Source organism: Tamandua tetradactyla, chromosome X, assembly GCF_023851605.1.
Source record: "Tamandua tetradactyla isolate mTamTet1 chromosome X, mTamTet1.pri, whole genome shotgun sequence".
Lineage (NCBI taxonomy): Eukaryota > Metazoa > Chordata > Mammalia > Pilosa > Myrmecophagidae > Tamandua > Tamandua tetradactyla.
Window position 1 is genome coordinate 29,663,744 of NC_135353.1, and position 23,855 is coordinate 29,687,598.

Genomic DNA, 23,855 nt, shown 5'->3' on the forward strand with positions numbered 1-23,855 from the left:
ATAAAATGGGTTCATACAATTTAGTTCATTTTTTCTAATCAGTATGCCTCTCCTTTTTTACCTTTTTTGCCATGGCCTTTGGTCTACTTCTGATGAACACCAACCCTTTCAATGGATGTCCTGTAACATCTTCTCGGCTCGTCGTTCAACACCCCACCACTGGCAATCTGGGCTCACAGGTAAGGCAACGAGCTTCCAAAAGTCTCCTGGGTAGGAGAAGTTTAACATGGAAATTTAAAAAAATCAATCTCAAGAGACCATAGTTCCCCCCAATTAAAGTTACATTTGGCCCAGATCCCATATTGATCAATTATCTTACATGCTTATATTGTTTGAGGATTTCTAGCCATACAGTGATGTGATATTTAGTTTGGGGACGTGCTACATATTCATATTTGGGATTTTGTCAACATCAATAATCAATAATATATTTTAAAGAATTTTCCTTTTTGAACTTTTCCCCCAAAGTTGGGTTATGTTTTTGGTCATGAGGGCAAGCTCAGTAGGGGAGGCCATAGCCTTTCTTCATTGTATAGGGGATTTAAGTTACCAGATAAGTCAGTTCACTTTAGCTGACTTCTTTCTTGAGGTCAGAATGGAAGAGGAGCATATTGGAACCTGGATGGTAAGTATTGCTGTAAATTACCTGGTTTTTGGGTTCACCAAGTATGTCACTTTTGCTTCTTCCCCAGTTTCTTCCCCAATAGTAAAAACAGCTCACAGAACCAGGGAAAGGAGACCAGCATCCCAAGAACTAATGACAAAAAATTTCTTATATTGCTACTGAAATGATGATTCAAGGACTCTGCTGCTATCCAGGCTATTAAAAGACTTATCTTAACTCACCACTAAAGCCTCCAGGCACATTTAATGTAAAGAAACATTTTTTTTCCCAGAAAATGTAGTGCCGTATAACCTGCTTTGGATATGAAAGTGTTATTACCTTGTAATTTCCCTTGTTGTGGCTTAATGTAAACAAAAAGCTAATGGAGCCCATTTGAACCCTCCTATCAGCAACCAACCCTTGCATAACTTTACAGTCCTTGCTAATACCAGAAATCCATGTAATGGAGTTAATATTTTGTGACTCTTAAGACATATATGATGAAAACAGCTAAGCAGGTTTTTTGAATGGAGAGATCTGGCTTATTTTGACTTGAGTTCTGGTGGAAAGGACTGGAGCGATGATTTATACAGCACTTTGTACTTTGAATTTTCATCTTTTTGAGGAACAACAGCAAAAGTCTTAATTGTTCTGTTTTTTTTCTTTTCCTTTTGTTCTTTGCATTTCGTATATTCCTTATAATATGAAAAACCCCTGCAGAATCTTCCTGGGTACTTTCAACCAGGTTTTTCCATTTCAGTGATGCAACAGGGTTTGGCATTTAGAATTTTGGTTTATAGGCTTTTGTTTTATTGCTTACGTGGCTCTTGCTGTTTGTGAAGGGAAGGGGATTAGCCTGAGTAATAGATCTCTGGCTATCAGTGCTGCCCAGCCCTTTTCAGCTCCTTGACTCAGATTGAGAGAAGCTAATGGGGAGCAAAAGTGGGGGAGCCACCCATGAGCTGTTTGCCTTGCAGTTTTGGAGGCTGAAATATGCCATCAAAGCAAAATGGAAAAACTTTTATTATTTTAAGTCATCTCTTACCAATCCCTTGCTAGCGACTGGTTTTACTGTTCCTTTAACAGCTGGAGGATTTTTCAGATTCTAGATGCTGCACGGTAAGTGACAATGCGTTCTTAGTTCAACTGAACAGAAGTCAGCTAGTATAAAAAGGTTCTGTAGCTGCCTATCAGTTTAATTTCCATACACTGAACAGTTAGGTTTGGGGCTAGAATAAATTCTTTCCAGGGCTCTATTTTAATCTCATTATGGTCTCATGTCTGAAAGTTGACCTAGTCCAGAAATGGTGTGAATGTTCAGGGCGAACACCCCAGACCTTTAGGCAATAGGTCATTAGTTATTTTTTTCTCTTGTTTGCTGAAAGGGGATGACACAGTCCAGTGTATTGCTAAGAAGAGCCCACTGTCGACAGCATGTTCTTCACGGTGCTTCAGGCACACCTGCCTATCACCGGGCTGCTCGGTGCTTTGGAGAACAACCGGGTCAGCGTTTCCTTGAAGGGAAATCAATTATTTGAAAATATCAGGGTTTTTTAAGTATGCAAATGTGTAGCCCTGCAAGGGAGACTAATCCCATAGGCCGGGGGCTTTTATAACATGGCCCCTGCAGCGGAGCAAATCTAATCATACATAAGCCAGTTCCGAACTGTGGGAGAAGGGCAACGCTGAGATTGCTGCACAATGGGGCCCTTGCAGGTACTGCCTGTTGCCATGAGCTGTGCCATCGTATTACTAGTGGTGCTGAAGAGACTTAAGACAATATCTAGCCCTTTTGTAAATGTCCCCGTTCCAGTTGCATGAGAATGAGCTGAGCACATTGTTTTCGAAGGCCGTGACAATGCTCACCAGTGGTACTGCATTTGGCCTGTCATTAGGCTTATTGGCTCCAGAAGGATTTACCAGTTGCTCTGTTTTCTCTTCCCACCCACCTACATCCCAGCTGAGGCTTCCTGGCCAAACAGGATAGTGAGAGCCTTGGTATTCCTCTACGAGGGCAGATCCCCCTTGAAATAGAATAGGTGTGCTGCCATCTTTTCGATGCCCAGTTTGGCTTTTGGTAGCTGGACTTCCATATTTCCATTAGGGCCCCAGTGGATTTGTTTGACAGCTGGGAATAGTAGGTTCAGGGTTTAACTTCATAGCCAAATTATACTTCACTGAAGCAAATATATAGGTGCACATAGATACTGACTCACACGATATTCATATGGGGAAGGTGTTTAACGGGCAAGAATGGGCTGTGACATGGTGGCAGATGTACTTGGTTCTGCTCTACTTACTAGTGGGGTGGCTTTGATCAAGTCCCATCCCTGCTCTGAGCCTCGTCTGTAACATAAGATGGCATGGATGATAAAAGATGCCTTTAATCTCTATAATTCCTTTGACCAGGGAAGTGTTTTGTTTTTGCTTTTGAATTTGCCACATGACAGCACCATCTCCCTGTAACAATTTCACTATATAAGAAAGTGAATCCTGACACATCTTTTATTTTTATTACAGTGCTGATCAATTTGACCTGAAATTATTAACAGAGCAATTTATACCTGGCCTTAGTGAGAAAGGAGGAAAGAAATGAAGATGGTAAAGTGGGAAAGAAATGGCTTTGATAAATGTTGGGAGCCATTTTTGAATTATCATGGACTGAATGATGTATGAAAACTATTTGCAAGGCCAGCATACTTTTCAACCACTAGCAAAATGATAAAAAAATAAATAAAACCCAACAATTCATTTGGTAAGCCTCATTGTATTTGCAGTTTCATAAATATACAAGATTATGATTATCTCTGCCTCATAATTAACAATTTGCATAACTGCATGCTATTATTTGGCTGTCTGAATATATTCTTGTGATCTAGAGAAAGAAAGGAACAATCAGTGGAAACCATCCCAAATGCCTAGTATTATTGCTACACACATGCACAATTAACAGCAATGCTAATTGTTTCAGACCAGAACCTCATTTGTTTTTCTACAGACAGCGAGAAGATTAATTGCCAGCGTGTTGTCACTCTCTCTCTCTCTCTCTCTCTCTTTCTGATATAGCCAGCCCTATCTGCAAGGCCTGTTGTAAGCAAATTATTTGGTTAGATTTACAGTGTATCATTTGGTGATAAAGTTTCCAAGCTTCTGTTTAAGCTAGCAATCAATGCTTTGAGCAGCCAAAAACTGTTTGTATAATATTACAGCAGCAGGCCTGTATATACTTACAGAATAAAAGGATGCTGATAAGCCAACCAGTTCTGATGCTGCTGCATTCACAGTCTACTTCATACTCCTTAACTTTACAATTATTGGCATGAGACGTGCATGCAAGAATTGTAGAATGTCAAGGCTGGAGACGGCCTTAAGATCATCCTGTCCAGTTCTCTCAGTATCCAGGTGCATTTGTTTATTAGTTATTTGAACGTCAGTAACAACCACCAAATCAATGATGCCATACTTTTTTTTTTGGCTTTCAGATCATTGGGGGCTATTGTAATAAATACGTTTGCATTATAACGGTTGTTTTAGAATCATAGAGCTTTGACTTATTTTCTAAAAAACTGAATCAGAATTCTTTAAATCTCCCTTCATAAGGTTTACCCAAACACAGCCACAATGGTGATGGTACAGTGTGAAGAGATAATCTAGACAAAGGACCTAGCAATACGAGACACTCAACTGGTGTCAGCGCCCTTCCCGTCATATGTAGATTACCTAATTAACACCAGCATCATGAAAGTATTAACTGCAATGACTGAGAATATGAGCTTTCCAAATCCAACCAGCCTCAGGTCCAATTCTGGCTTGGACACTTTCTAGAAGTATGACCTTCGGCGATTTCTTTAATGTCTGTAGACCTCAGGTTCCTCATATGTAAAATATTGTAGCAGCCTCATTGAGCTGTTGCAAGGATTAAAACAAGATCAAGCATATGAAGTACTTAGCACTGTGCCTGGCACATAGTTAGCAGTCACTAATGGTAGCAGTTATTACCAACATTGTCTGCTATACCCAGCACCAGCCTCATTCCATACTGGCACTTATTCTTAATGGTAGCTTGGAATGCAGGTATATACACCTGTGTGCGTACACAGGTGTATATTCATTGTGTGTGACCAGTCCACAGGGACAGCATCACGAAGCCTGCGTTCTCACAGATTATCTGTAACCGCCATATTTCAGAATCCACTGGCTTCTTCTCTTACCTCAGTCTCTTGGCCCCCTTGGAGGTATTCTGGTACTTTCGCACAACTCCTTTTACGTAGAAGTGTTCCCTCTCTTGGCTCCCACATTACTCCTAATTTTATCTTGGGTCACCTCCTGTTTTCCCAACACTTCCATTGTTGGGATTTCCTTCCACACACATGCATGCTCATGTACATGGCCTTTCCCTCCCCCTGGCCCCCTTAAATGGAGGCATTCCCAGGGTCCTGTCATTGATCTGCTTCTCTTCTCTTGTTATATATTCTCTCTGGGAAATGTCATCTACTCACATAGCTTCACCTTTCACCTCTACATTGATGACTCCCAAATTGACCTCTCCAATCTGTAATTCATTCCGGAGTTCCAGGCTAACTCCAATTTCCAGTTGCCTGCTGAGCATCTCCAGGGCAGGATACTCTGGGAGGCTGCCAGTGTAGCCTGCCTTTTGTCATCCTGCCTCAAGAATGCAGATGAGGGATTCTATAGCTCACAAGTATGAGGAGTTGAAAACAAAGAAGTACTGGGGATTAGCCTGAGAAGAAGTAAAAGTGGTCTCCCTTAAGAAAGTGGTTTGAAACAGGCTTTCCAGGGAAAGCATGACTGGCGAATTATAAATTTCCAGTCCTATGAACTCAATGGACACTTAGGCAATTGAAACGTTAAAAGTCGTACGTTTTCTAGGGAGAAAGGAACAGCTGTCCCAAGTGAAAATAAAGTTCAGTTTTTTGATGGTGGAAGATTGGCATGTCAGAGGGGAAATGTTAATTAAAATCATCTTTCTTGGGACAATTATTATAGTTACACGTGTTTCAGTGTTTTATTACACAAACATACATGCCAGGGGGAATGTATAATGTATTAAACCTGAAGGATAAGTGTGGAGGCAAATGTTAATGGATTTCTTAGAGCACGTGCGTGCATAGACAAATGCTGGGCCAAATATGCCTGAGATTTTGAATGTGTGCAAATGATCCTGTCAGAGGTAGGCTAGAATTTTTTCTTTTCTTCATTTTGCAAATGTTTACTGAACACCTGCTAGATGCCAGGGTCTCTGTGAGGCAATGGGGCTGTGAATAGAGAACGTATAGAGTCTCTGTCCTCATCTGTAGCATGTGGTTTTCTTTTTATGTGTGTGCATTGAGTTTAATATGGTCTAGAAATACCTGCAGCAGGTGACAAATTGTTCAATGACTGTAACCAGGCTCACAATCTTCATGAGCAAAGTAGAACTTAAAGAAAACGAGGCACTGCTCAAGTAGGAAAAGAATGTACATAAATTCAAATTAGGAATTGATTCCTTTCTTTTAAATTTAGTAAATGTTGAATTACTTGGGGATTTTACATTTCAAGTTGGCCCGTCGTGGTCTCAGGCCCAAGTGAGAATGATTATGTCTAATCCTGAAATTTAATTAGAGCAAAGGGATAGATGAATCTTGGTCACTGTGTATAACTGTGTTTAGGAGAAACAAGTCTTTGTAAACCCAGCGCCTCCTACAGACTGCAGACCTAGGGCTGGTGCACACACTACATCCCTTTTGCAGAAGGGCAGTCCCATTCTCCACCTTCTCAGTATTCCAGCAGTCACTTCCAGTTGCATTCTACTAACCTATGGAGCATTTTCTTAAAATTGGAATCGCCTAACTCAGGGAGAGTCCCTTGCCTTCATGGATGCACCCCATCATCTTTCTCTAGAAACTTAGAGCGGCTCCTTGTTTGTGAATCTTAAGCCTGAATGTTCTTGATTGCAGCTCTGAATTTGAAAATCCCCTTCACAGTCCGTCTTAGGTACCGAGGATCTTTCCTTGTGACTGACCTTTACGCCTTAGAGCTTCTGCTGTGGGTGGGTAGGGTGGGTAGGCACCCCTGCCTTCCCCTATGCCAGCACCCCATCAAGATCCTCATGACACAGGGGCTCTCTAGTGTTATACATCTTGACAGTTTTCTATATCCTTTGCCCTAAATGAGAAAAGAGACTTTGAGATTATTTCTCTTATTCTGGCTGGAAGCAAGAATAATGAATCTTCTTGAACATGTCCCATACTTGTCACAATGGTCTGGAATATCATTATTCTTAGATTTTGCATCAACTATAGTCTAACTTCTTTTACCTTTCTCGGGTTCATTTATTCAATATGTATCTGTTGAGCACTTATGTATGTTCCAGGCACTGTTCCAGTGCTGGGGACAATAAAAGAGACAAGTTACTTATTCTTGGGGTGCTTAAGGATGTGTGCATGTGTGTGTACATGTGTGTGTTGGAAACTGAAAATATAAGTGTACAAGTATATAAACAAGCTAATCTCAGAGAGTGATAAGTCCTATGGAAAAAAAAAAGTCCTGATGGGATAGAGAATGATGGATGAGTTGGGGGTAATCTGGGAGGGCCTCTTGGAGGAGGTGAAATTTACTTTTTGCCTTTTGTGGGTGGTGTACAGATATCACCAACACTTAGTCCGGGCCCTTTAGTTTCCTCTATTTCGTGCATTTCTGGATTCAGTACCATTTCTAATTTTGCTGACCTGACCCACGCTATCGGTAGGACTACCTCCCCTTAGCCAGCCCTGAGACAGCAACCAATATATCTCTTCTGAGACTTTTCTTGTTCCACACTTTTCCTGTCCTTCTCCGCATTGGAATTCTGCAGGTTCACCCTCTTCCCTGTTATAGAACATAAATGGGCCTGCTAATCCCTTAGGACTGCTTTCCTAGATTACTCAGAGCATTTCGGTGTGCTCCCTGCGAACTATCTGTTGAAAGGAACGTACAAGGTTAATAATCATGGTGGCATTTGGCTTTCCCCACTTCTGCAGAGGAAAGAGCCCTAGATTGGGAATTGGTAGACCTGGGCCCCGCTCTTGATTGCTACAAATGACGTCAGACACATCACTACCTCTCTCTGGGCGTCCATTTTTTCATCTATAAACCCAGTGTTCAAAATGAGATACTCCCTAGGATTCTTCGTAGCTCTACAGTGGTAAAATGAGTTGTTTTCAGAGACGTAGGCCAAAATTTCTTTCCAGCCTTCTGCTAACTTTTGTAAAGTGGAAACGGGGAAACATTTTTCAGTGTGCTAGAACTACTTAGATTAAGCATACGTGTTTTTCTCTTCAGCAAAAGCCAGCTTTACAGTTCTTGTGTTGCAAGGAGTTAAATCACTGCTTTTTGTTTTAACCTCTGCCAACTAGATCCTCATTTCCCCACTGCAGATACAGTTGTCGCCTTCTTAAATGCAAATATGTGAAAGTGCTTTTCAGCTTGGCCACAGAAAATCTTCAAAGGAACCAAATACTATAATTAAGGAACACATTCTAAGTTGGATTCAAAATGACATGGTATAGGTGTTGCCACTGTGAGCTAAGTGCTAAGAGAAGCATGTTAACTCTTAGAAAGCCATTCTGGATTCTTCCAGGCATCATTTCTGTTGTCTCTTTCTCCACCTAGCTGAAGCCCACTTAAGACCTAAGGGAGGAGTTAGAAAGCTTGCCTTCTCTAACTTTCCCCACCCTTCCTAAATCTGTCACCCTGAGCTTTGCAGGGGAAGGTGGAGAAATTGGAAGGATGAGTTTAGAGAAAGTTGCCAGCATCCAAAGTTCCCTTACATCTCCCTTCCTTAAAAATTCTATGCTGTCACTTACTACTCCAATAATTATTCAAATATTTGGCCATGTTTTAAACACAAGAATCAGGTCTGTGACTAGATTCTAGGAAGGCAGCTTTTAAAAAGCCAGGAAAAAAGCTGGGCATGATTCCATGGCAAGAGATTCTAAAGGAGAAGAGGAGCCAAGAAGATTTGGAAATTCTCAGAAATGCTCTCGGGATTTATAGTCACAGTGGCTGTTGATGTAGAAGAAGAAGAGTGGGGCTTATGGAAAGAAGTGAGGAAGACAGCACAGGGAGCTGCTGCATGGCTTTAACTTAAAAAGGCCAGTATGTTTTGCAAGTGAGGAAATAAAGACAGTGACTAATCTAAGCACACTTAGCCAGTTCATGGCAGGCCAAGAACCCACATCAAATGCATCCTGTCCAGTACCTTGATTTGTAATTATCTATGCTGGCTAGAGGTTTTTGCTTGCTTATTTGCTTGCTTTTGCTGTTTAATTCTTACTGCACCTTCTGTGCACATCCCTTCTTACTCATCATTCTCAATGAACTTCACCAACAAAGATGAGCAAAATCCCTTAGGAATAAGTAAAGTACCTGTTGTTTTTGATGGGTTGGGCCCAGCTAACAGATCGTACAAGGTCACATGGAAGAGAAAGTGGCTGGATTGAAAATAGAGTCTAAAACACAAGACCCAGTTGAAATGACAGAAAGAATCACAGCTATGTACTGGGAATCCAAAGTTAAGTGTATGCATCGTCTCTTTAATACTCATTTCAGCTGTAGTCCATTCACCATCAAAAGGTTCCAGTGTCTTTTATTTTAGGCTCACAGTACTTTGAATCTTTTTCCAGGCATATTTGTGGCCTCTACCTTTTCTTTCTGTTTCTCTATTCTAAATGATTTTTTGTCTGTAATACTTTCCATTAGTTTGGTCTCACTGTCATGTCCAGGATATTCTTAGTCCAACGATACATCAAAGGAGATCTTAGCTTGCACGTAAAATAGAGAATCCCATTTAATAAGTTAGAAATTACCAGATCATTTCTGTTCTCTTGCTGGAGCTGAAATGTTTTCCTCCTTGGCAAACGGTCTTTCTCCAAAATCCTAAAATTGTACCTGGGGAAAAAAAAATGACCCTCAGCTTGGCACCATGGGACTTTGCCGTCCCTTTGTTTTCATTGGCTTGCTGTCCCATTTGTTCCATTGATTTTCCAGACAGCCACGCATTGCCTCATCAGCCAGGCGCTGGAGTTACAAGGGGCTTCGTCACGGACTTGTGTGGTTTGAAAACTTTTAAGCTTTCAGGATTGTGGCCATGGCTGTGCTAGAAACCATCTGTAAATGGCATTTGGCAGTGCATTGGTCTGTCTTCTCATGGCTTCTCCAATTTCTGATTTGATTTCTGCTCGCCACAGGGCACAGTTTACCTTCTCTTCTCTAGGAGCTCTTGTTCATTTGTCAGGAGACCTAAAAGAAGGCTGCTCATATACAGCATGGAATGTCAGAGTCATCCTAAACTGGCATAAATGGGCCTTTAAATGGCCTTTACTGATTGTTTCTGTATTAAAATGTAAATGCACATGAGACTTTATGAGGCGCCTGTGTATAGTCTTTCTCCTATTTTTTCATATGCATTGATTCGACAGTGTCATAAATGATGCATAGGGCAAAATAAAGAGTTCCTCAAGCCCATTATAGCCCGTTTGCATGAAAAGAAATAAAAGTTACGGTGAAGAAGTGAACATTATGCAATGCTTTAGGCGGGGGCCATTTTCCGAGCCTCCATTTTTCCATCTATAAACCCAGTGTTGTCTTTTCGACAACAGCCTCCCTTCTGAACCTTTGCAGGGGGAGAGCGGTCACTGTGACATTCTTTTGCTCAAATAACCTTTCCTGACTAATTAAGGAGAATTATCTTCTGGCTAACATAGGAGGCTCAGAGGTATTCTGCAATTCATAAGTAAGTGGGGAAATAAACGGAGAGCTACAAAAGCTAATTAGTTATCATTATAAATGCTGGCATCTTATAGGAGAACATTGAATAGGATCGTGGGCAAGAAGATAGGAGCTTTGTGAAGAAGATTCCCTGATAGCCACACAATGTCATATCGTTGAAGAGCCATGTGATTTAATACTCAGGGATCATGAACTCTTAAGTAAACCCATCCGCCAAGGGAGTTCCCTAAGCCTCATGATTTATTTCTTTCTGTGTTAGCACCTTCAGTGTCTCTTTCACAATGCTAGTAAAATATGTATAAATAAAATAAAACTCTCAGGGTTGATGTTAAATGCAGCTCGCATGATCTGTAGTTTATGCGGGAGTACTCGAGGCTGGCCTTTCCAATGTGAGTGCCGAGTGATAGCAGGAAACTAGGGGACGATGCTTTCTCTTGGCTTTCTGTCCTACAGCAATCTCTGAGTTGTCCTTGTCATGGAAGAGGTGTTGTACATCTTGGCAATGGGTACTCTTGCTCAGTTCTTTGATATACTTCTGGAGTACCTTCGATGACCCAGCACTCTTAGTGCTAGAGTTATGGCAGTTGAATAAGCCCTCAGGGAGCTTAAAACCTTTCGGTGGATATAGACAATACAAAGAAAACAAGTCAATAAGACAGATACAAATTAATAGGTATTACGGAAGTAATAAGCAGGGTGCATGATAGAAAATGTGTAGCCTTTGGAACGACCTGAGAGGGGGCAAAACTTTGTCCACTGTTGGTGGATTTGATTTTTGGAAACAGCCAAAAATGATATGGAGCCAAGTCTCATGAATATAGTGAAAGATCAAATTGATGGGTAATGAATTTGGCCCTGAATGAAGGTTGTATGTAATTAACTGTACTATTTTTGAATGTCAGTAAAATATATAGTGTGCTAAGTAGTGATAAGCATTTCTGTATTTTTAAATGCCGTGAAGGAGATTAAAAAATAGATTCTGTCTTTTGACAATCATTCGGGCTCTGTAGCTATCAACAGCACTGTCACAATTTCCCCACCTCTCTTAAATTCTTGTCAGCCCTTGTCATTATTGACCAATGTAGTTTATCTACTACGTTGGTAAAAGTAATCATAGAATTGGGAGTGGACTATAAAAGAAGCATTTGGGAATATTCGAAACTATGTAGTGCAGATTTAATACATGAACTTTGATTATGACGGCTTAAAATTTAGTCCTTTCATTTCATTAGCCCAAATAAAGCAAAATCTAATGCAATTTTGTATCAAGTAACTCTATATAATGCTAATAACTTATTTTATGAGAGACAATCAGTATAAGTCCAAAATCAGAAAAAAAAAAGTTCTATGCAATGATGATAAGATGGAGATGATGGACAAGAGAAACTGTGATAGGAGAATAGAAAACCCTTTGTGCTCCTTCCTTCGCCCCACTTAAAGGGCTCCTACCACTTACTGTTTTAATTCTCCTTGCTGTGGAAAAGTTGAATGCGTTCCCGCTAAAGAAGAACTGGTGAAGATGGTTTTGTAAAATGAGAGAGAGCCAAAGATTGCCATTTAATTACACCTTTAGTGTGATTTTAGCTCTCAACTTTGAGAAGCATTGATCTGCCCAGTGGGTGGTTCCTTGAGCCACTACTGTGTTCCAGAAACTGTGCCAGGCGCCGGGGCTTCGGAGGGGAATAGAATAGATACTGCCTTTGTGAAACTCACAGGGAGTGCAGAAATAGACGTTGTGATTGAATATGGTGCAAGCCAATATAAAGGTACGTACTTGGTGTACCCCAAAGAGTCTGCACTAGGTGGAGGTTGTAGCGTCAAAAGCTGCTAATTCAAGCGATGGAGCACTTATGCTGCTGGGCTTGATTCAAATGCAAACCTATTCGAGGTAGAATGGTGAGCTCTGGCTTCAAAATAAGTAGTGTTTTTAGGGAATATACTATTTCTCCTTGAATGTAGAACCAGACTGGGTCAGAATAGCTCCCATGTGACTTGCTGTGAGGAGCTGGCCTTGATTTCTTTTCTTTTTGCAACATCAGTTCCATTTCTAGCAGCAACTGCAGCTGAATTAAAAGTGCAGATTCATTACCTGTTCGCGTAAGACTCCAAATAGGCACTGAATCCTCCAAATAGAGGATTATGATAGCCCTGTCTTCTGGGAGCTTATAATCTAAAACAGGCAACGCACTGGAAAGAATATCCATCACATCCGATATGTTCATTTCCCTTCTCATATAAATTCAAAGAAAACAGAAAGTGGCAAGTAACGTTCTACAGGATTTATAAGAGCCCTCAGAGAGTCTCTCTCTTTCTTTGTGACTTTTCAAATTGAAAGCGATTTTGTATGCAATGTGCAATAAATTACAGTGTTGATTTTAGAAGTGGGAGTGAGAAAGCAAGAAATATTCTTTTTGTTGTTGTTGTTTTGTTTGTGTTTTACTATGAACAAGTTACATTGGAAAGTATGGAGTGAATTAAAAGTGGATTCTTGATTTTCCATGGGGAAATATGTGCAGTGTTTCTGATAATCTAAGGTCAAAGTCAACTCTGGGGTAGAAGAGGTATCATAAAAATTAATTTAAGAAAGTTGGCCTTGAGATATTTCTTAGGTTTTTTCAAACCACAAAAGGAACATCTGTGGCATAATTAAACATAATGTGACTGTTTTAGGAAACAGAGATATTACCAAAAGATGGCCAAAGCTTGGAGCTGAGGCAACGCAGTAAAATGTTATAGGGATGCCATCATTTGTGAGACAGTGATGAATAAGTAGGACATGTGCCAAACCAAAATGAATATCCCAAAGTATGTGTGCATGAGCATATGTATATGTGTGAGAGAGACAGACAGGGAACAGAAAGAGGAACAGAAGTGCAGGGATAAGGAGAGACAGAGAGGCAGACAAAATAGCAAGATGCTAAGCCAGAGATGGACAGACACTGAGAACTGAAAATCAGCCAGCCTAGAACCACATTCCAACTCTGTCATTAAGTTCAGGGTGAGACCTTGGTTAAATCACTTATCTCTGGGCTTCTGTTTCTCCATCTGTAAAATGAGGGGGGTGTGCTTCGAAGATGACACTAAAGAACTTACCAACTCTCCTTTTCTACTACTAGGTGCCAGGTAAATTAAAAGACAGTCAGGTAGATAGGTACGAAATCGATAGGCAAGCAGGCATGCAAACACACAGACCAGCAGCATGCATGCATACGCTAGCTTAACAAAAATAGGACAAGATCATAAACGTGGTGGGCCAGTGGACCGTGTATCACACAGTACACCAGCAAGATCTGCAAAATTGTCTCATCCCTGTTGATATTGTCACGGTGAACCAAGGAATTGGCAGCTTGCCTCTGCCTGGCATTCACTTGCCCAGTGCTCTGGGGGCCACCCTTGGGTCATTTTCTCACTGGCTTGACTGATTGTATTTCCTCCACATGCTCAGATCTGTAAATGACCTCTGATACCCACATGGAAGGAAATCTCAGCTTATGACCATTACCCTAACTTCGTCAATAGAACCTCCTTCCAGAAGGAGGATTTAAGAGAATGCCTACTCTTAACACTTGAGGATGAGGAAACTCTTCTAACCTATTATGTGGGCCTTGGGCCGCTTCCCTGTCTGGATCCCTATATAGGTGGGTAAACTCTATGGATAATTTCCCCCCAGGTCTCCAAATTTTGCCACTTTTAAATATTGTGTGTCTGGTTTGCAGGGTCAGGGACGTGATGGGAATTAGTACTTGTCAAGCCCCCAGTTGGCGAGTAACTTTAGTAGAGAGCTGTCAGTTTACCTAGTGAACAAACCGACTACAACAAAAAGATGAGGCTTCATGGAAAAGTTTTAGAGCCAGGCTCATTTCACTCTCATTTAGTTTCTGCAAGGAAAGAAATCCCAAACACTAACTTTTTAGCTTTGGCAGCTTGCAGTTTACCATCCCCCACCCCAGATATCCTGAGAGTTTAGCCTGAGGGCATGTGGGCTGATAATAGGTTCCCCCCCACAGGTGAATCTGATTCGGAGTTGGGTCCTCCAGAAACTTCGGTGGCATCTAGGACCCCATTTTGAATGAATCCAGATCTTCACATTCTGGTGCTGGTACATGTCAGGAGAGTATATGAAGAGGAACACCATTGAAAGTAGCTTTCCCCAGTAAGAGAAAGCTCATTAGGATAACAGAATCCAAATCACACCCATCACTACAGTATGTTAAGAGACTTTTGCCATCACTAGATCCCCCGACTTTTCCAGGCCAGTTGAGCCCTGAGAACAAAGGTCAGGGTGAACATATTGGTGAGGAGGTCAGGCTGGCTGTAAGCCAAGCTTGCTCTAACACCGAGTAGCAGGTAGTGTTGGTGGAGTCATGTGGACCCAGATCTGAGAGGGCACTGAAAGGCGGGCAGAGAGGCTTGGCTTCTACCTGTTTCTCCAGGCTGACCTCTCATCTGGCCTGCAGACTGCATAACCAACATCCCATTCCACATTGCCATTGTGAAGTTTAATTGGCATCTTAAGCTTCATTTGCTTCCAAACAAACTCCTGACTTCTCTAAAACCAGTTCCTCTTGGTCTTTCACATCTCAGTAAATGGAAAGTCTATCCTTCCGGTCACTCAGGCCAAAACCCTCAGAGTATCTTGCACACTTCTTTTTCTCTCCTTAGCCATAACCAATCCATTAGCAAATTCTGTCTACTCTGCCTTCATAATAATCCAGAATTTGACCAGCTCTCACCACCATCTCATCTGCCACCCTCGTCCAAACCATCATTTCTTCCACGGGCTACTGTAAACCTCCTGGCTGGCTCTCCCGCTTTCCACCATTGACCTCCAACCTTCTGTTTGCCACTCAGTAGCCACAGTGATGGGCCCTTTAAAAATGTTAATTTAGATCTTGTTGCTTCTCTCTTCAAAACTGCAGTAGTTCTCCATCTCACTAAAGCCAGAGGCTTCCCTATGGCCCGCAGGACCTTGCAGTCTAGCCCTTGTTCCTTCTCTGGCCTCATATCTTATGACTCTATCCCATGCCCATTTTTCTCTAATCATACCAATCTCCTTGCTGTTCCTCAAATAAATCAGGCTCATCGCTTTCTTGGGCCTTTGGCCTTGTTCCTCTCTCTGCCTGGAAGGTTTTCCTCCAGATAACTACATGGATCAGTCCTTAAATTCAATCAGTCTTTCCTTAAATGTCACAGGAATAAGATTGCCAAGAAGTCTGATATTTGAAGTCTGTCACTGGACTTGGCTGGTGGGATGTCACTGACTTTTCAGGGAAAAGTTGTAGTCCAAGGATGAAAGAGGAGCCAGGGTGCTCTTCCAGAAATCTGTTTCCCTTGCTAGACCAGGCACTGCTTGAGCTCTGTACTGTTGTCTCATACATCCTTGTGTCTCCAGCATCCTACACAGTGTCTGGTACTGGGTAGATACTCAGGGAATGCTTATGGAATGAAGGCGTGAGTCTTATTTTTAAACAATTGGTTATGTTAAAACACATTAAGATTGCTGGAGGTTCTGATTTCTTCCTCAGTTCTTGAACACAGTACACATAGTTGGAAAATAAGATCCTAGCATTCAATGGAGGCCATTTCCTGAGTACCTACATATAATGTGGTGATTAAAAGATTTGTGGTGTATATAGTGTTGGAGGAAGGAAGAAGCTGGCACTGTTCTAGGTCTCTTAGGAAAATAAGAACGATCAGTCTCTACTTGTGTATTCACTAGTTCCTTTTTCTTTTAAAGTTCCCCTTTTAGACACTGGAAGTGTTAAGCCAAAAGCTAAACTTGGAGTCTAGCAAAATCTTAATGACTTCAGAAACATTCAGAAAATTAACACTCTGCTGGTGGTAGAAAACATACATTTAACCTAGATTCCCTAATAATTTTGGTTGGGTTCAACCTTCATCTCCTTTTTCTTCCCTCCTTTATTTAACGGTGGTTTTGGAATTCAAAATGCAAGTGTAGGATTCGCTTTTCTTCTCATATATCACTCCCCCTCTTAGGCCCTGCCCTCTGAGGCCTTTCCCTAGACACCAGTTAGAAAAGTTTGGCTTTCCTTGAAACTCTTTATTCCTGGAGCCTGTTGAAATCAGCAGTAAATCTCTGCTTTCCCTTGCTGTCTGGGAATACCGTGAGGGTCACTGGTGCAGCATGGGTTTACTGGACCCTGTTGGCCAACAGCTGGGAAGTCTTGGCAAGACTCTGCTGCCATTTCTAGCATTGCTTTTAAATCAGCTCTGCCTGCAAACATCAGTCACAAGCTTCAAACCCTCAATTTTCTCAAAATTGTTGTGGCTTGTAGCCTGTTGCTTGGATCAGGCCTAGAAACTGTCCTGCCCTGACATCTCCCATACTTTTCATATGAGTCTTTTACACATATGAGAGGAACCATGGTATTACAAGTGAGGCCAAGAATGAGTAGCCACTCTATGACCCTTTGAGATCATTTCATATTCGTACAAGAGAGAATCTTTCTGTGACTTCCTCTGCTGTAAATCAAATGCATACCAAACAGTTATATGCCATCCACACTTACCCATCCATTTATTCAACAAACATTTGCAGAGTTCCACTCAGCCTGGGTATAAAAGAAGTGGGGAAATTTAGAGATGAAACATGGTCGTTTACCTGCAAAAAAGCTCGTAAACTGCAGAAGGTGGAAATGGACATAAATGTGTAGGCAGATCATGATTCACTGTGATATAATCAGGTCTGAACGAGGAAGAGCCAAGAGGAAGGCATTGCTACTACTTAGGGCTACGGTAAAGGCTGCACAAGTGAAAAGGCTACTGTAAGAGCTTGCCATAAGGAAGGGTGATGTAGTTAGAGACAAGAGATTGGTGAGGGCATGGAGGCAAGGACAAACATGGAGTATTTGGGAAGGGCAAGTGGTCTGGCGTATAGAGGCTGTGCAAAGCGAATCGTGAAGGGTCTTGGAAACCTTGCTGATGTGTAGACCGAGTTTTGGTAGGTAGTCAAGGTCCATCTAAAGTTATTAAGCAAGGCTGGGGTTCCAAAGATAATACTCACAGAACTAGAGCATGTAGAAGAGAGAGGATTAATGTGGTGGTTTTTAGCATATCCTCATAGTCCCTGCGCTGAGCACATTGATTTAAAACAACAACAACAGCAACAAAAAAACTCCTAATGAGAAAGTCCAAAGAGCTATGTTGCTTGGGCAGAAAAGCTGCAATTCTGATCCTCATTACACTGAGCGTGGGATTGAGAACTCCTTGTTCCTGGACAAACGCCCCCAGTAGGAGACTGTAATCATGCCTAAATTGACTTCATTATTGAAACTAATGTTTGATCTGTGAATAGGAGCTGGATTAAGAAATCAAGTGATCAACCATTGAAATTGTAACCATAAATTGTTTCGTAAACAACTGTCTTCACTTGCCTCTTCACCGACTCCAAGTAACAAACTTGAAAACAGATGCTTTTCCTGTTTTGTTTTTTTTCTTCCTACCCCCACCCCTCCCGGGTTTTAGGCAGTGCTTTTGAGCCTCACACAAGTTAGAGAGCAATGCCTGCCAGCCGCAATACCCCCTTTTCCTTCACATGTGGATCACTCGCATTATGCCTCCTCAAACTGAGACAAGACACCCAGGGAACCAGGAACAGTTAAAAATATGCATTTTATTAAGATTCGCCTGGTTGAAAGTAAAAAGGTTTACTTTTAACAGAACGAGGAGAAACTGCCTGGAATTCAAGATGAAGTGTAGTTAAAGAGAAAACCCTCAGAGAGAATTGTCTTCTGAGTGATTTGTTGGAAGTATCTTTTGTCCAGAAGAGTTTTAATCCAGGCCAAAGGCATTCACATTTGACGGTCCATGGAGATAGGTATTTCCGTGAAACAACCTTAGGGTTTATTGACTTCTTTCTTGTCTGGGACTGCTCTGTGCTTAACCTTCCAGACGTGTAATAAATAGCTCTAAATTATAAGACAGATCTAAATTTCATTTTGGATTACTGTAGCAACAACTGAGGCAGTAACTTTGCACAAAGCAACTGTCTGTGTAAGAACAGTGCAAATACTGCAGACTCTGCTCCCATGGTCCCCAGGTCCAACCAGACAAGAGCAGCTTGAAGTGTTTTCTCGTTTGACCATTTCTCTGACGTTTAGAGATGGCACATATAGTTGCTCAGCAAGTTTCAATTTCCTCCCTCGTTATCATTTACAGCTCAAACGCTCAGAAATCTGAACAGGGACAGGTCCTTAGGGACCTGTCCAAATCCTTCCATTTCACAAAATGTGGATGAAGGTTCAGAAGTTAGGGGACTCACACTCTATCCTGAGCTAGCCCTCAGCAGAAGCGGACCTGTCATCAGGCCTATAACCCAGGTGTGTTGCTTTATTCAATGAGATGAGCCTTTCATCTGGCCCTCGGGGATAATTCCATAAGTCCAGAAATAATACTGGCTCATTCACAAAAATTCACCTTGACAAGTATGCATCTTTAGCCCTTGGCCTAGTAACACCAATAACTATAGCTAACACTTGCGTAGCACTTTACAGTTTGCAAAGTGTTTTGTTTTGTTTTTAACCATAACGTCTTGAGTGTAACTCCTAGTGTGATCCAATGGCTTTATTTATTTTATGTTCCTATCATTTCAAAAAAATGTTAGTGAATTAAAATCTTAAAATATATAGTGTGTGATATAAAACTACCTCAGGATTGGAATGGACTAGGCCAGGAATAAATGCTAATAATAGACTTCCAGGTTCTTTTGATGAATTCCAAAGAAACTGTGTTTACTGAAAACAAAATGGAAGAAGGAAGTTAAAGGGAAGAGACTCTGGAGAAAACTCTGTATGAGTTTGGAACTAACCGAAGTAATGTCTCCTTTTTTCTGGCTCTGGGGTAGGCAGCTAGTTAAACAGAAAGCACCTGAATCTCCCAGAGCTTCAACTGCTTTATTCATGGAAGTTAGTACCTTGGGAAACTGAGGATTCTTTCCGCTTCTTAGGGAAGTTGCTGATTTAGTGCTCTAAATCAGGGGCCAAATCTGGTCTGCGGCACATTTTTAAATATGATCTGTGAGCTAAGAATGGTGTTTACATTTTTAAATGTAAAGACCATTTTCAAAAACATTTTGCAAAAATTTAAGAATTTTTTTTGGCACTTGAAGATTATATGCAATTCAGATGTCGGTGTCTGTAAATAAAGTTTTCCTGGAACACAGCCATGCTCATTTGTTTACAGTGTTGCAGCCTGCGAATCTGAAAATATTTGCTATTTGACCATTTGCCTAAAAAGTTTATCAACTCCTGCTGTAATGGAAGGAGCTTCATAATGTAAAAGCATTAAACAACTTTCTCTGAGGCCAGCTCTTAATCATAGAGGAGTTTAGACATTGAGCCACTTTGGTTCAATATTACTTAATTCAATAACTTGTATTCTTAAACCACCATACTTTTAGAATCATATTAAAAGAGTGGAATCTTAGGCTTAGATAACTATATAAATTGTATTCTATAGAGGTGTATGAGATGTTTAAATTTTCTAAAAGGTACTATTAAATTTCCAGATAATTCCAAATGAGATGAGGGGGACATTTTACCACTTGCCCTTTGCAAGGACCTGCTTCACGTAACCAATAGCAAAAGCAGTTTGGGGGCTGCAAACTGAGGACATGTTTTGTAGCAGTTAACTGTAGTTTAAGCCTGAATGGTTAAGTCAGTAATTGGATTTAAAGAAAGAAAAACAAAAGAGTTGTAGATTCTAATACCTCTCCAGCAGCAGCTTTGTTATTGGGCAAATTGTGGAGACAGGCAGCTCTCTGTTAGTAGCACTTCTGGTTAATTAGTAAGCTGTTCATTGTGGCATCGCCCACCAAAATGTCATACCAGGCCAGGCTTTCCAAGGACATTTTTGAATAATAGAATTCAAGCAAGAATTTAAATGCTCTCACCTAAAGCTTCTCTCTGGATCTATCCACTTAAGGGTAAAGGAAGGTTAATCCTGGCTTGGGACATACAGCCAGGAGATAAATGAAGGGGTGGAGGATAAGTCGTGGGAGGTTGGAAAGAGCACATTTTGCACATTAAGACATTCAAACCTATGAATCATTTCTTGTGCAATTTAAAGGCATATTTTACATTGATTAGCTGTCACTTCAACCAATACAGTTCTCTGCTTTCTACCTCTTTCCTGAATACCTGTATTAGCTGCAGCTTAGATTTAAGAGAAAAAGATGATTCTGTGCCTAGTTGAGATTTGTTCTGCTAGCTAAGAGGGCCAAGAGCCTTTCAGCTTCACTTTTCCATCATTGCCATTTTTGAACTAGATTAGTTTAATGAGTACTGTACTTTGTAATTGTCCTATTAGCATCTCATATTTCGAATCAATAGCTGCATAAAATTATGACCTTATGTTTCCAATTATGTTTTAGTTTGAAGGTAGAGGTCATTTTTTCATGGGTTTCCATAGCTGTCTAGGCTTTTGTCTTTTGCGGTATCTAGGAGAAACTTTTCCCCAAACCCCCACCTCTACCCGCTGGCTTTTCTGTTCTGCTAAAACTTCAGGAGCCAACTTAAAATGTATATTTCAGGAGGCTTCTCTGAAATCAAAACAACGCTAACTTCTGATGAGTCTAGTTACTAGACTAAAGATTTGGATGAGGATCATCAGAAATGCCATCTGGTGAGTTCTGTCTGGGTAGGTTATAGACAGTTGCCACCTTAGTCATGGTTTCTTGTGTGACCAGTGGTTTAAATTCCAAATGTTTCACCTGAATACTTTAGAAACTGTCATTTAGTTGATAACCTTGAATGATTTCTAGTCGGTCCTTCCTTATCCCAGAGGAGTGGCACTTACAATGAAATTCATTCAGAGAAGTATCGATCTGCCAGCCATCACATTCCGTTGACTTCTGCTTCCCCAAAAGCAGAAAGAGTGTCCTTCATGGGGTGGGAATGTTCATATTGCCTCTTGGTACAACTGTTTATTCAGTGAGGGCCTTCATTAAGCCAAGCTAGAGTGTAACGTAATGAGACTGCTGCTTTAATAAAAATAGCGGAATGTACATATCCAAATGAGTCCTGGCTCCCTGGCTCTCTGGCTCTCCTTCTCCATCACCTTGCCTCTTTCTGGAAGAAAGTAATAAGTCAAGGATACATCACAGCCCTTCCCCTTTCCCCTCCTCTCCTTCTGAGCTCCCCGAGAGACCCATCCTCAGCTGCTACTCCAGGTAGCCCAGAGAGGGAGATAAACAGATAGAAGGCATCCAGGCAGTAGAGCGAAGGAGCCCAAATGTGGCAAAGAAGGGATACCCCTGAAAAAAACTACACGGAAAAGGAAAAAGACTTGCATTGGTATGTAAGGGATATGAAAGCCAGACCAGTGTGAATTGATTATGTTTTCATTTCTCCTAAATGCAGTATAACTGAGTTTCACAGGACAAGGATGCGGGCTCATTTGAGTGTCCAACTTGATATACAATTTAGCTACTTCTTTGAGAGTAGAGAGCACATAATAAACATCTCGGTATCACTAGAGCTTTGCCCAAAGCACATGGCAAGTCGGTTGTTGTTGAGGTAACAGTAGATTAGAGCTGTGAACTTGTATGAGAAGACTCAAACTGATAAAATGAGTAAAAAACCAGAGCCATCAGCATGTATTAATGATAAAAAATAGTTAATATTATTATCATCTGCCATTTCCCATTTATCAGTATCAGTACTCTTTGAAGTCATTTGGCAGGATTGTGTTGTTTTTAACCCCCATTTTTCATTGTGTGAACTAGGGCACACTGATCAATTGAGGGACTGGCTTAGAACAAGAACCCCAGTTTTCCAACTCTCCGTGTGGCCCTTCTCCCAACAATTTGAATAAAAATTAGGAGATCGATTATGGGTGCAGTTTTCAAAAGTCTAATTAATACCTCTCACTCCCTAATGAGATACTTCTTTTGACTCTATAGACAAGCAGAGCTGAGCAAGTGACATCAGAATGCCAGAGTGAATTATTGGGCTTGTGTCAACATGGGCAGGAATGAAAAATCACCCCAGTGAACTTAATCCAAGAGCAATCAAAGGGCCAAAGTTTTAATTAGTGAAGGTGGTGATTTACATTCACATTTGGCATGCTGAGATTCTGCATTAGTCTTCAAACTCCCGCACTTCCCTGGTTGTTGTCTGACACTGGTTAGGATAGTTAATGTGCTTTTAAATATCGTTATGTTTAATGAACCTTTGAAGGCACTGACGTATGAATCCATTTCCTCACCTGCCAGCAGAGTTATTTCCATTAGATAAGTTAGTGAAGGATCGTATGTTGGGGGGAGCTAAAAAAGATGGGGGGCATTTCAGTTTGGTAACTGATTCGTTCGCCTTTACCTACTAAGAAAATGAATAAAAAGTTACCTAGAACTACTGATACCAGGATTCTTTTCTAACCAGAGGAAAAACGACTCCAAAGCACTGTAGAAGATAAAATAATACAAACAGATTTATTTTTATCAACATAGCTGAACTGATATGTGGAAAATGGTGCTGATTTCTTCAACAGATTCAACCTTTCCATATTGTCACTTTGGTTCCTATGTTTGGCAGCTGTAACGTGTTTTCTTGATTCTGCTCAGTGGGGAGACATCTTTGTCTTTTGAGGGTGGATTGGACTTTCGAACTCAGTCAAATGTCATCAGAAGGTAATTAAGATGTATAATTGGATGAGCAAGCTGGGCCCTGTGATTGAGGCCAAAAATGAGGTATGACTGCACAGACATGAATGATATTTCTCATGTGTGTCATAGCTTTGTGAAGACAGTTCCAAGAGAAGAACTCTGGATATGTTGGAATTGCTAGCCGCATCCCTGAAATCTGAATATAGCCCACCCTGGCCAGGTGAAAAGTTTAAGGGGGCCAGCATGCATTGGGTATAATATAGGCCCTGGTAGGTTTGCTAAAGATCTATTTTATGCCTTTGTCACACCACCTTCGTGGACTCCTCATTTACTCAGTAAACCTGAGCATGGTCCTCCTTCCAACAGTCTGGATGGAGCTAGCCTCTTTCATGAGTATAAATTTACAGAAGTCTAATGAATACCTCTTATTTGATAATGAGGTACTCCTTTTGACTCCATAGGCCAGCAGGGCCAAGTACATGTTGTCAGAATTCTCTACGTGAATTATTGAGCTTGTGACAACCTGGGTCAGAATGAAAAATCACCTCAGTATATTTAACCCAGGAGCAATCAGAGGGCCAGTGTATTAATTAATGTAGGTTGTGATTTGTTAGTTTTAGAAAGAGGGAGCTTCTTTATTTGTGGTGGTGCCTTTTTTTGTGTGTATCCTCTTTGATTATGGGTGACTGTGTCCTTGGGGAAAGATATTTCTTTCCTTACTCTGTTCCTTGGTAACCTAGAGGAAAGAAAAATAATGGGCTCTGAGTTTGCAAAGTGCAGTGAATCACTGAATTTCGTGGTGGGCTAGTGCCCTGCCCTGAGGAATGCCTTCATGGGGAGTTGGTAGGAGGCACAGAGGGA

At 41.1% G+C, this 23,855-nt stretch overlaps 1 protein-coding gene across 1 annotated transcript in view; it reads left to right on the forward strand.

The window, feature by feature from the left end:
- Nucleotides 1-23,855, forward strand: part of HS6ST2 (heparan sulfate 6-O-sulfotransferase 2) — a 378,854-nt gene that overhangs the window by 279,737 nt on the left and 75,262 nt on the right. The window lies entirely within an intron of this gene.